A 13,584-nucleotide genomic window follows, 5' to 3' on the forward strand; every position below is an offset into this window, starting at 1 on the left:
GAATAGGTTGTCATCCAGGTCACCACAGTTATATCTATCATCCTATACTCAAGAAAATGCACAATACATCAATGAATAAGACACAAAATAAAGAGAACGACTACACCGAATGCAAGATGTTGTCCATCCATGTATGGAAATATAGATCCTCTGTTTAAATGATGAATTTATGATGATATTGGCCCCTACCAGGTCTTCATCTCAAGTCCTGGGAACGGCCTACCTCCTTAGTGCCTCACAGGCTGGTGTGTTCACCATGACCCATTCACCAATTGGGCCTGCTAGACCTTGAGTTCAATTTGGGCCTGCTAGACCTTGAGTTCAAATCCCAGCACTGCCAAAAGATTCAACTTGATTTGAGAAGCCAATCGATCCACCTGTTTTCCTGTCCAGTAAAAGTCCTGGGTCTCAGCGAGGATGGAGAATTCTATATAGACAACTCTATAGCCATTCGAATAGGTTGTTATCCATGTCAGCATATTTAGAAGCCAAGTGTGAAACTGTTTTCCTTTTCTCTGAGAGTCCTGGGTGTCAGGCATAAAGGAGAACACGTCTACAAATTTAGATTCCATGTGATAAGATGTCATCAATGTAATAAAGGGAATGGGTGTCATCATATTAAAATCAATGGTAAATAAATGAATAAAACAAAAAGTAGAAGGAACAAACACACCAAACGTGTGTGGACTGAACATCCATAGGTAAGTACAAATCATGTATTTAAAATGTATATAAATAGTATGGTTTTCCAAGGCTAGGGCTTGAATTTGGGTTACAGTACAGGCCTGATTTTCTTATCTTCAAATACGGTGAGCTTCCCCTTCTTCCACAGTGCTGCATATTTACCCAGAATCTGAGTTCAAATCCAAAGTCTGGCAAAATAAACGGGGTGAATTGCAAGCCAGGGAGCTAACCTCTTTCAATTATTTTTTGCTCAGCAGGGGGCTTGAACTCAGGTTGTGGTAATTGCCTCAGCTTCGATCACCCTATGCTGGGTTGCAGCCATTGGAACCACAATATATCCTGGGATCCTAGACCCCGAGGCCTTGTGTGGCAAAAATGTACAAAAAATGCAGTGATATGGCCTTTTTATGTTTTCTTCCTTTGCACGGTGACCCTCTGGGGTCTGAATGACACTGTTGCAAAGAGTACTTCACCTTGTATTGCTGAAGTTTGTCAGACTATTGAGGAAGTCATAGGTCCACATGGCAATGTAGGCCCCTATTCCGAATCCTGTTCCTGACAGCAAACAATGGCAGGAGATACTAAGAGACTTGTTCCCATCCATGGGAATAACAAGGTAATATTATCAATGTCACAGTTGAATGAGTTGATGGTGAATGAAGCTCCTATAAAATTAGACAGCATCATTTCAGGAGACTGGTTTTATTTAATATTTATGAAGCATTAAAAGAATACTGTTACTTACAGAATGCAATAATTTCAGGATATTGATTGATTTACTTAATAGTTTGTTAAGAATGAAAACAATAACATTAATTACATGTAGCATTATAAAAACCCAAGAATTGGTAGGAATGTAGTCTATATAACTGAATAATGTATAGACATCTCTGGCACTCTATAAAGATATATAATTATTAGTGTACTACCATCTGCATGTCAGTCTGTTCTTATTTTGTCAACAGCTGGGGCTCAATCTCAGGTACTCAGAACTGCCTGTCAGCTCAATTTGCCACACGAGGGCAGGCTGACACTCACCCATCCATGAATTGGGCCTTGTAGGCTGTGAGTTCAGACGCCAGCACTCCCAAAAAATGAATCGTGTAGTAAGAAGCTGATGGTGACACGTTTTCCTTTTCTGTGAAAGTCCAGAGTGTCAGGAAGGACGTGCAATACATATGCAAACCTATATCCTATGAAATCAATGTAATCACTGTTCTATGTGTCATAATAGTCAATAAAATGAGTAGTCAATACATGAATAAAACAAAAAATAAAATAAATAACTACACTGCATGCAATATGGAATCAACATATGTATACAAATATAAAATATACACAAATAGGATGTTTTCTAGTGGTGGCCATCGATTTCAGGCGAAAGGAACAGACTTGAATTTCTTGAATTCAAGGAGGCAAGCTTCCCCTTCCCACACAGTGAAACTGCAGGGTTACCTTGACCATGAGTTCAAATCCCAGTCCTGGCAGAAAAAAAATGGCATCTCCATGATATGTGATTACCAATTCTTGGGTATTTCATTTGGCCTCCATTTAATGAATGTGATTATTTAAATGCTTCATAAAGTTTTAATTTATATCGACCAGTGTCATATAATGAAATTGTGTATAATTTTATCCTCAAATCATTCAAGTACTGCCCATTTAATCATGACATACATCACATTCCTTTGGTAATCATATGAATAGGAATGAGTTTCATAGGATCTCCTGCCATTTGTTGGTGGCAGGACCAGGATTCAAACTGTGGGCTCCAGTTCCTACCACTTAAACCTGAGGATAGGGAACTCACAGGTCTGTCCAAGAACACCAGCAAATCCAATGATTAGCCAGGCATCAGTGGATCTCAGCAGTACTCCTTAAATCTTACAAGGCTGTGAAAGGAGAATCATGTTCAAAGTCACCATAGGCAGGAAAGTCCTTGAGACTCCTGTCCAACTTGTGCCAAGAAAGCCAGAAGTAAAGCCGTGTGGCTTTAGTGGTAGAGAGCTAGCCTTGATCAAAAGCAACTCACAGATTGTGCCAAGATCCTGAGTTCAAGGTCTGGGAACAAACAGACATACACAACAATCTGTGCAGCCATCCTGCTAAAGCAGGTCACCCACTTGTCCCCAACTGGCTTGGACAGAGTTCCAGGGGAAATGGGGTGCTGTCATTTTGAATCCGCCCATTCTGCCTGCACCACAGGATTCCAGCCAAACCCCAATTGTTTCATTGTTCTTTCTGACCAATGGGATACAATAATTGTGGCCACGCCCACATTCCATGATGCCCAGTAGCACCTTGATTCCCTCTGTTTGTTGACACCAATACCAGCAGTTGAGGAAGGTAGAGGTGGCTGAGTGGTGATCAACAGACTCAACATCTAGGAGGAGAGGCCTTCCTCAGGCCCACCATATGCCTGCCTGAGCCCCGACCCCTCCCCCCTTCCCCATGGAGCAGCATTTCAAACCTGGTGCTGCCATGTTCAGACCCATGGTTTCCTCAGGCAATGGTGTAATGGTGTGCCACGAGACAGCTTGCGGCCCTGACCTGGTCCTGGCTCCCTTGTTCTCTGCTCAGGGCCTGAGTGTCTGTCATGCCTCTGCCATTGCTGCTTGCCCCAACTGGAGCACTTGCCAACAGCTTCTGCCAGCAACACATGTGAGTGGCTGCCACAGAATCCCGCACCCTGCCACTCCATATCCCCTCACCTCCGACCTGGACACTCACCTCCCCTGTGCCCCACCATCTGGCCCACACACTGCCACAAATGTGCCCCAGGTGTGGGGGTAGGTGTTGACCGGAGTATCCCACCATCATCCCCAGCGGCTAGTGTCCCAGGAAACAGGGAGATGCAGGGTTGGGTGAGGAGTGGGTGCCACAGTTCCTCTGTCCTGGAGCAGTGGGAACCACAATGCCACACATCTGCACCCAAACTCTCCCTGGTTGAAACCCGGTGGCTTTAGTCAGAGGTGGGGAGCAGCATGTCTACACCTGCCTTCTGGAGTCTTTTCCTTTTATTCTGGAGATGGGAGATGTTGGATGCAGAAGATAGACACCGTTGCTGTGTGAGCCCTTGTCTCCTGTGCTCGGTCAACCTTTCACCTGAAGACAAAGAGACAGAGACAGAGAGAGGGACAGAGAGAGAGAGAGAGAGATATCATCTTTTTCCTTGTACAGCCTGACTGTGCTCAGGTGAGTGATCAGTTGGCAAATTTCAGGTGCTGCATGGATGAGTCTTCTGTCACCGGACTGGATGTGTGTGTGTGTGTGTGTGTGTGTGTGTGTGTGTGTGTGTGTGTGTAGAAGTGGGTTGTAACAAGGAAGCTGAATGTTTTGGTAACTTCTGCCTGCTATCTTTGGGCTGTGTATGGACTTCACAGCTGAGGTCTGGGGGCCTGGAACGGTGAGAGGCTTGAAGGGGACACAGCACTATTAAATTACAAGAACAAGGGATGTTTGCAATGGAGCTGTGTACTCCCTTGGGCCTGGTTGGTGGCAGTGGGAGCTTGGGAGGACCTGGGAGTGCGGCCTGCAGGGGATAGCTTCCTAGGGGGACTGAGAACAAGGCCTACACTTAGTGAGGATATGAGTTCTGCTAGTATGGAGTGCAACAGCATAGGTCACACTCTGGGTCTTCTCATCATGACGTCTGATGGGCGAGGCCAACCCTATTTTAAATCTTGAGCTGTGATCTTCCGATCTCAGCCTCCTGAGTACCTATGATTATAGGCATGAGCCTCTGGCACTGGGACTCTGGTTCTTTTTGGTATATTAGGGTTTGACCTGAAGGCCTTAGGCTTGCCAGTCAGGTCTTCTACCATGCAAGTCAAGCTTTTCTGTCTTGGGCATTTCTGAGATTGAGAATTAATATATGCTCAGGCTGGGCTGGAACATGGTCCTCCTATCTGTGATAGGCATCAACCACCAGGCCTGGTCTTCTGTAGTTGGGATGGTAGACATGTAGCGCCACGATCAGTCATTGGTTTAGATGGATTGTCCCAAACTCAGTCCACGGCAGCCAATTCTTGACCAGAGGTGAAGCTCTGGGTTGGACCTTGACCATTGTACTTCAATCTCCTCATGTGACAGTTGTGAGGAAACAAGGGATTAATACAGAGGGATCTCTGGAGCAGGGACAGGCACACAGGGAGGGGCCATCTGATACTGTTCTTGGCAATTCTGTGAGCATATGATAGGATGATACCCGGAATGATCTCCGATGGTGTGTGTTATCAATGGTGCAACAGGTATGGGATTGTGAAACAAAACATGGCTTTCTTTATTACCCTATCCCCATGAGTAATGGGATCCTTCACTTTGTTCAGTTATGAAGCTGGAGAAACTGATGCACAGAGAAGCCGGGTGACCTACTAATAACTTCCAGCTGACAGGACGCTCGGCCTGACTTCTCTACCATCCTTCCTAGGACAATGAGTGCTACTCAGTCCATTTCTTGTGGTGGGAAGTCCACTTCTTTTCAGTCATGTGGCTTGAACTTTGGGCCTGGGTCAGCTCCCTGAGCTCCTCAGCTCAAAGCTAGCACTCTACCACTTGAGCCACAGCACCACTTCCAGTTTTCTGGTGGTTCTTTCGAGATAAGTGTCTCACAGGCGTTCCTTCCCGGGCTGGCTATGAACCACGATCTTCATATCTCAGCCTCAATTGTACTTCAGCTTATAGGCCTGAGCCACCAGCACCTGGCTTAAGTGTAATTCTGACCTTCTTTCTTTCTCTTTCTCTCTCTGGAACTGATTCAATGCATGCTGGAGGAGGTGGCTCAGCATCCCCATGTGTTTGGAACCAAGGTGGCCCTCTCATTCTAGAGGTAAGCTGTGGTTCAGGAGCTGTCCCGCTCAGTCTATTGTACTAGCTCCATGAGGTAAGTCCCTCTGTGCCCTGGCTAGAAGGTGACAGTTATCCATTGGCCATTTAGCCTTACTGGACTCATTACTGTGTTCAATGCTCTTTTCTAGCAAAAATTTCTGGTTAAAATTATGATATATAGTTACAAAATGAAAATGTAATGCCATCTTAAAAAAGTCATTTAGGATTCTGGGAATGAGGCTTCATGGTATGGTGATTGCCTAGCATGCATGAAACCCTTGGTTCAATTCCTCAGTACCACATAAATTGGAAAGGAAATACTGGAAGTGGTCTTGTGCCTCAAATGGTGGAGGGTTAGCTTTGAGGAAAAAAAAAAAAAAACAACTGAGGAATAATTCCCAAGCGCTGAGTGTCAGCCCCAGGACTGCCAAAACAACAACAATAACAACAATGAACATTTAATTAATAAATGCAAAATAAAGAAATCATACTTGGCATATATAATTGCTCCTTCCATACTGATACCTGACAATAGTCCCTAATTCATGTACTTTACCTGTGTTAGGATACTGTGTGGAAAAATGTTTTGTTCATTAGGTCACGTCAATTAATACCAGGAATGTGCTTAGATGTCAGGTGAAGATTAATTCTGGAAATTGAAAGATTCCAGGCTTTTGAGTGTGGTCACTGCTAATCACAATGAGAAGGGTGGTCTAAGTGAGATTTGGAAACTCTTTTGGCAAGTCATCACACCAAAAATGCAGAGGCTAATTAACAGTTGTGATAGAAGAGAAGGAACAACTCCAGATGGAAAGAAAATATAATAGTAACTAAGCTGTAGCAGAAAACGTTCTAGGGAACCATTTTTGGTTATTGAAGAACTAGCTATCAACTAGGCTTATTTCTCATTGCCTTTAGCATTCAAAATCTCCTAGGCTAGTTCTTAATCTCTGTGTTATAAATGTATCTCCTTCTATGCTGTTCTTTCACAACTGATCTCCTTTGCTTTCTAAAAATCTGTCTTTCTATATTTCTCTATGAACATTTTCTGATACTAAATACACCTACAAAGATGAAAGAGGATGCTAATGTAAGAGTCCCATAGCTCATGAGTCATTAATGTAACAAAATGGGAAAGGAAGACATATTTATTGCTACCTCAATTATTCTGAAAAGCTACAATGTAAGTCATTTGGTTCAGATTTCCATTCTTTGTCTACATAGTGACATTAAGTGCACATAAATGCAAATATGAGACGGGTGCTGGTGGCTCATGTCTCTTATCCTAGCTACTCAGGAGGTTGAGACCAGAGGATTGTGGTTCAAAGCCAGCCTGGTCAGGAAAGTCCATGAAACAATTATCATCAATTAACCCCCAAAACCTGGAAGTGGTGCTATAGCTAAAGTGGTAGAGTGCTCATGTTGAGCTGAAGAGCTGAGAGACATTGCCCAGCATCAATGTTCAATCCCCATAACCAACAAAAAAGTGCAAATATGGCTTTAAGTTTCCCCCAAAGGAATGTGAAGTCAATAGTAATCTTCCCAAATGATTTAGTAGTGCACCTACTTTTGCTGAGTTATTTGTTATGGCTTCTTTGCTAAACATTTTTTTCTTCTTTAAAATTTGTCAGATATTAGCTTTACAAATAAACTTAATCTAATATTTCTTGCTTCAAAAAGGAAGTCCATAGAGTTGATGTCACTTAGCTTTCTTACTGTCTTAGTTCAAAGCCAACCCAGGCAAGAGAGTCTGCCAAACTCTTATCTGTAATTAAACACCAAAAAAGCCAGAAGTGGAGTTTTGGCTCTAGCAGTAGAGCAATAGCTTTGGGCCAGGTGGGAAAGAAAGACAACTGTTCAGGAAAGGGGGCCAGTCTCTAAGTTCAAGCCCCAGAACCAGCATAAACTAAACAAACAAGCAAACAAAACAAACCCTGGGTATTTCTTTGGGACTGTCCTTAAAATAGTGGTGGTCCGAGAAGAGGCTGCTTTTGCTGATCATACTCACTGGATCCTGCTTTTCTGGAATCCTTATTTAAATGGAAAACACAGAGGACCAGATGAAAGGTAACAAGAGAATCATCTCAGGAGTGAAATATCCATCCATAAGACACTTTAAAACCTCCATATCTTTGCTTCTTTGCAGTAGAACACTTTTAAAACAAAGTTAATTTCTTTTGTTCTATGCTGGCCTTCAAATGGCATATTGTTTCCTTTTATAATAGTCTCAACCAGAAGTTTAGAGACAAGTTTTATATGAATAAAGCACACACTCAAAAAAGTCAGGGACATAGTTTCCTTCCAGCCTTGGATTCTTTTCTTGTACAGTGAAAAGGAAAGCAATGGTTAACTTGAACTTTGGTTTCTCTATGTTCAATTCCTCTCCTGGGATCAGTTTCCACATCCAGTAACAGTTACTTCCACTTACTTCCAGTAACAAACTCTGGTGCTGCTCCAGGAAAAAAATGAATGTTTTCTTGCTTCATTGAAATAGCACAAGGACACTTTTGGACATGAGGTAACACATGTTTCAGAGCCAAATTAGTAAAGAGAAATGAAATTTAAATTGCTTATAAATACATTATCCATGAGAACATTTTGTTCAAACTTCTTATGAGCTCTGTAAATTAAGGTGAATTTCAAATGGGAAGAAGGTTCTCAGATCATTTTGTGAGTCTATGTGCTGTGCATTAATTTTCCAAGTGTACATGAGTTAACAGTAAGAGAAACAATAGCAATTATAGGAGAAAAAGAAGTTCTGTGTTTATGTTTAAGTGTTCACTACAATATAGAAGAATCTACAAATAAGATAACATTGAAACAATAAAGCCAAGTCCAGTATGTAGATTTATGGGAGTGATAAAGTGAAAGCATTACTGCTAAGTGGAACATGAAGCATGAGGCCACTCCATTTCTAAATCACACTTGCTAATCACCTAAATGTGCAAAAAAGGAGAATGGAAGAATGATTCTGTTTCCAATGCAAGTCAGATATGGGAGAATAGACTTAACTGGAAAAAAGAGTCCATCTTGGGAGAACAGGAATTATACTAGCAATGAACCTGGTGGTTAAGATCACATTTCTTTTTCTTTCCTTTTCTTATATTTTTGTTGTTGTTGTTCGTGGAACTTGAAATATGGGACAGGTCGCTCTCCTTCTGAAACACAGCTCAAGTGGAGGAGCTCCTCCACTTGAGCCACAGTGCCACTTCCAGTTTTCTGATAATTATTGGAGAAAAGAGTCTCCAGGACTTTTCTACCCATGCTGGCTTTAAACCAAATCCTCATATCTCAAAACAACTTGGTTTATGATCACATTTCTAACAATGTACACTCAGGATATGTAATGTATATGTTCATCTATCTTTATATGAATTCTCAAGTTAAAAATCTGGGCTACAGGTTAGACTTTACACTCACAAAAGTGTTTGAAGTTTAAAAGTTGATAATCCTGGAAAAATAAAACCTAAGAATGTAAAGGAGTCTGGGAAGTTCAATTTGCATGCAGCTTGGACAGTATAGGCTTTGAGACACTACCTATAATTAACCAGGCAAAAGCTGGAATACCAGTCACAAGCAAGAATGCTGAATAACAGCTTTAGGATTTTACATCCATACGTACAAACATACAAATGCACACAGAGGCACTTATAGGTGCACACAAAAATACACAAATGAAAAAACTCCCAGAATATGTAGAAAACATAGAAAGCAATAGAAAATAGGTCTTGAGTAATACTGGAATTAAGTGATAATTTTTAATATTAGAAGGCTCTCAAGTGAACTTTCCCCCAGAAGTTGAGAATATTACATGGGTAGGGACTAGAGATAGTAAGAGAGTTAACCAATCATTATTAATGGGATAGGATCCATGGTGGAATGAATCAAGGAACCCCTGCAGGTGCATCTGAAAATGTTCATATCCTGTGTCAAATGTTAAAACATCTTTGAAAATAGTACATAAACAGTCTGAGAAGTCAGTCTAGTGGATAAGATAATAGCAGAAGTTCAGAATTGCTACTCTGTTCTAGATTAAATAATCAAACTATGGCAGGGCAATGTGATACAAGCCTGGAATTCTAGCACTCAGACAGGAGATCAGAGAGTGGAATTACATAAGGATACCTTCCCTGGACCACGTAGAATAATTTTGTCTCAGTAAAAGAAAGCAAACAACAAGAAAGGAATACACAGTTTGAAGTTTGGCCTAATTTTGTCATTATGTTTTGAGAAGTCAAGATTCCTAATGAATGCAACTCATATATATCCTCACTTGTGTTTTAAGTGCTCTCATCATTACAGAACATTCCTAGATGCAAAATAGCTCATGATTCCCATGCAAAAATTTGCAAAATTAAGTAAGCCTCATTCTGTTGGATTCCAAATAAATGTTGAAGGATTTCAAAAGCTTAAGTCTTTAGAAATAGCAAAGTTCGTCTAATGTAGGACTTTGTAGACCTTGTTAAATTAGAATTTACATTTAAAATATATTTTTTGGTTTTGTTTGTAATTTCATATTCTATAGGATACTACAAAATTCTTTTTCAGTAGAGGGATTAATTGAAAAATTCACAAATGATTCTGGCATTCTATTTGCCTAGATATTCTTTCAAGAGAGTGATAATTAGAACATAGTTAATAGATAATTCCCACAGTTTCACGTATACCATGTTAATGTGAATAATCTAGACAGAGTTGCCAACAAATGGATGACATTAATTTATACATTTGGAAAAACCAATTTTTAAGGGTTTGGTTTAATATGGTATGAAGAGAGTAATTGTGTGACATCTACTTTCTTCTAACTATATGTAATACAGGAAGCCATTTCCTTATTTACGTGCCTCTGTATGCATGGAGAAAAATGCTAGGTTTGGGGTTTGTTTTCAATTTTGTTTTTGTTTTATTGGTTCGTCCTAGAGCTTAAACTCTTGGCCTGGACAATGTCTGTGAGCCTGTTTATGCTCAAGGCTCGTGCCCTACCACTTCAACCTCAGTGCCACTTGAGTCTGGCTTTTGTGGAGAAGTTTTTTGGAGATAAGATTCTAAGAAACCTTTCTGTCTGGGTGGGCTTTGAACCATAATTTTCCTATCTTTTTATCCTGAGTATCTATGGTAGTTAAAAAAAGTATAAATATAAATAATATTTGCATGTGTTCTGATCTCAAGAATACCAGTGAAGGAAAAATAATGCAGCTCAGTTTATTGTGGTGTTCTTTTCAGAAGAAGGAGGGCCTCACTTTAGAAGAGATGTAGTATTTTTTCAAAATAGAGATAAGGTATTCATGATGTGAATTAAGGAATTTTAAGGTGCCCCTTACAAGTTGGAAACTGTTAGGCTAGGATGACTTTATGGCATAAATCTTGGGATTGATGGTCATAGAAATAATAGCTTACTCTGATAAACAATTGTTTACTCTTGAAGAATTAATTATTACACATGCTTCATAGTCTTATCCTCTACCAGAATGTGGCTATTTTTCTGTTGACTTCTCAATCTGTAACACCCCATTGGAAAATGGATCTATTGCAGAATTACATAACATGCAAACAGGTACTGTTTTGAATTTCTCAGGAATGTTGCGAATTTAAAAATGAGTAGTTATTAGTCATACAAATTTTGAAGAAAACATATATTCTGTCCTCTTAACAACTTACTTTTAAAAGTTATGGGTTTCCATAGCATTAAACTGTTTTCTGTTTTAGAATGAGAAAGTACAAAATTTATTCTTTTTTAAAAAATTTTTCAAGTATATTGTGAAAATATTTTCTAGTTGGATAACATTCAAGTTGATGACCCTCTGATAAAGAAGGGGTAATTAATTCAAATTGGATGGCAAATGTTATTGATTTTTAAAATATTACTACATAAAGAATATTATTTACTGTGCCAATATAGTGAAAGTATATTTTACGCAGCTTATTTTTCTCAATTTTATTATCAAAGTGATGTACAGTGGTGTTACAGTAATTGTAAGGTATTAAATCATAACTTTTCAAACTTGTTAACCCTCCTTCATTTTTCTCACAGTTTTCATTAACCCCTTCACCCCTCACAAATTGTAATGTACATTTCCAACATATTGTCTTGTGAGTATTGCTATTGCATTGGTTTTCCTTTGGTCCTTTGTCTCACCATTATGCTTTTCCTCTTCCCTTCACTAATTAAGGTAAATATATACAGAATACAAAATGAAATACAGCAGGGATAAACCAAAGGGGAAAAACCCAACGAAAACAGAAATCACATAATCCATCAAAAACAACAACCACAAATGAAAAAAAATCTGGTTCCATATCTTGGAATTAATTTTGTTTAGCATCAGCTAATATGGTTGTATATACACATAACAAAGCCACTGGAAAATAATAGCTGCATGGATATTATATCATGAAAACAGCATGTTAACTTTTTGATGGTAAAGGTGGAATTAAGATGGGTGAATTTGCGGTTCTGATAAAGGATTTTCAAGAGTTTTAAAGTTATGAGGTAAATTTTAATTGTTCAAAATTTTAACAACTTAGGCTATTAAGAAAATTTAAAATTGCCCGGAAGACTAGGCTTTCATGCAAAGAAATCCACGGAAACTTAGTAGAGAGGGAGCAATGTGGATGAAGATGGCTCTTTTTCACACTAAACAAACAAACCTGAGAAACCTTGCTGTAAATCCTGTAGGTTCCCTTGGAATTGTCTTTACCCAGGAACTATATTCTCACTGTTTGAAAAAAGGTTGTATTGCAATTTAAATTCACAGTTCTTAAAAAAATGAGGCATCAAAATTTGTGAATTTACCTTTAATTTCCAAGCTGTTATTCTCTGAAAAAGATAATTTGAGTCAAAATATTTAGGGAGAAAGTGTCCTTCACAATGAAAGAAGGTGTTGGGAATACACATTTCTGTTTGTAACACTTTCCACAATGTCTTTGGACATAAAGCAATGAAACACAGAAAAACATCTGATTGTATATTTCAAACCAATGATTTCACATTTCTAAGTGGCTCACAAAAATAGTATCCTTATTAATATGAGATAGTGAAGACTTATGTTATTACATATGCCCAAAAGTTCAGAAAAGAATTGAGCAAATGGAAATGTTAATAAAAAAGTTTTTTTAGAAGCCTTAGCTAAGCGTATTTTCTTCGGCAGTGAAGGGAGGCCAAAACTTTTTTTATATAAATTGTGTTAGTATTTTTGCTCCCTAAAGTGATTTTACCGAGCCCATTTGGCTCACTACAATGCAGAACCGATTGAATGAAGACATGAAAATAAATTACACCTCCAAATGAGGCAATTAAAGAGATTTAAAGGGAAATAATGAAGATGTAGCAGTGGTGGAGCCCATATAGTCCTTCAGGTTCACTAGACCTGAAGCCAAGAAGCTGTGATTAATTGGAACTCTGGCAAGAGCTAAGAGGAGGACATAGAAGTAGGAGATAGAAGCATTGTCCTTTTGTAACAGACACTGTCTTCCAAGGTATGGGTGATTTAACTCTATTCTCCTCCATACATCTTGGTGAAGAAATGCAAGACAAAGAGAAAATTAATCTATAGAAATAATTTTGCATGGAATAACTTCACTGTTCCTGATATGATATCTAAGGAGAATCTTAAGAGAAGATAAAAGTGCAGTATTTTTGGCTTCCTCTAAGCATCTTGTTAGCAAAATATATCTTTGAGGTTAGACAATTCTGATTGAACCAACAAATGATGGAATACTTAATTTTGACTTTAGACACAAGAAGTCTTTCAAGGTAAAAGAAAAAATATAGCCAAATATTTGTGATCACAGCTTCTTGGACAGTTTTTTGGAGACAAAGTTTTAGATTTCTCCTCATTAACATAGATGTTGTTTCACGGCAACCAAATGCAAGAGGGAAGTTTAATGCACTCACATGGCCAATTAAACAGCATGAAAGAAGCAAATGGCAAATAATATTTAATGAATTACTTTGCCAGAAGAAAGAAGGAAAAATATAATTCAAAATCAATTGACTTAAAATATGAAGAAAGAGTAGTAAGAGAGATTAGAGAAAATATGGTGTAATGGGTTCTTGATTTTGTTTCTTCCATT

Source organism: Dipodomys merriami, unplaced genomic scaffold, assembly GCF_024711535.1.
Source record: "Dipodomys merriami isolate MVZ:Mamm:240054 unplaced genomic scaffold, mDipMer1.0.p SCAF_93, whole genome shotgun sequence".
Taxonomy (NCBI): domain Eukaryota; kingdom Metazoa; phylum Chordata; class Mammalia; order Rodentia; family Heteromyidae; genus Dipodomys; species Dipodomys merriami.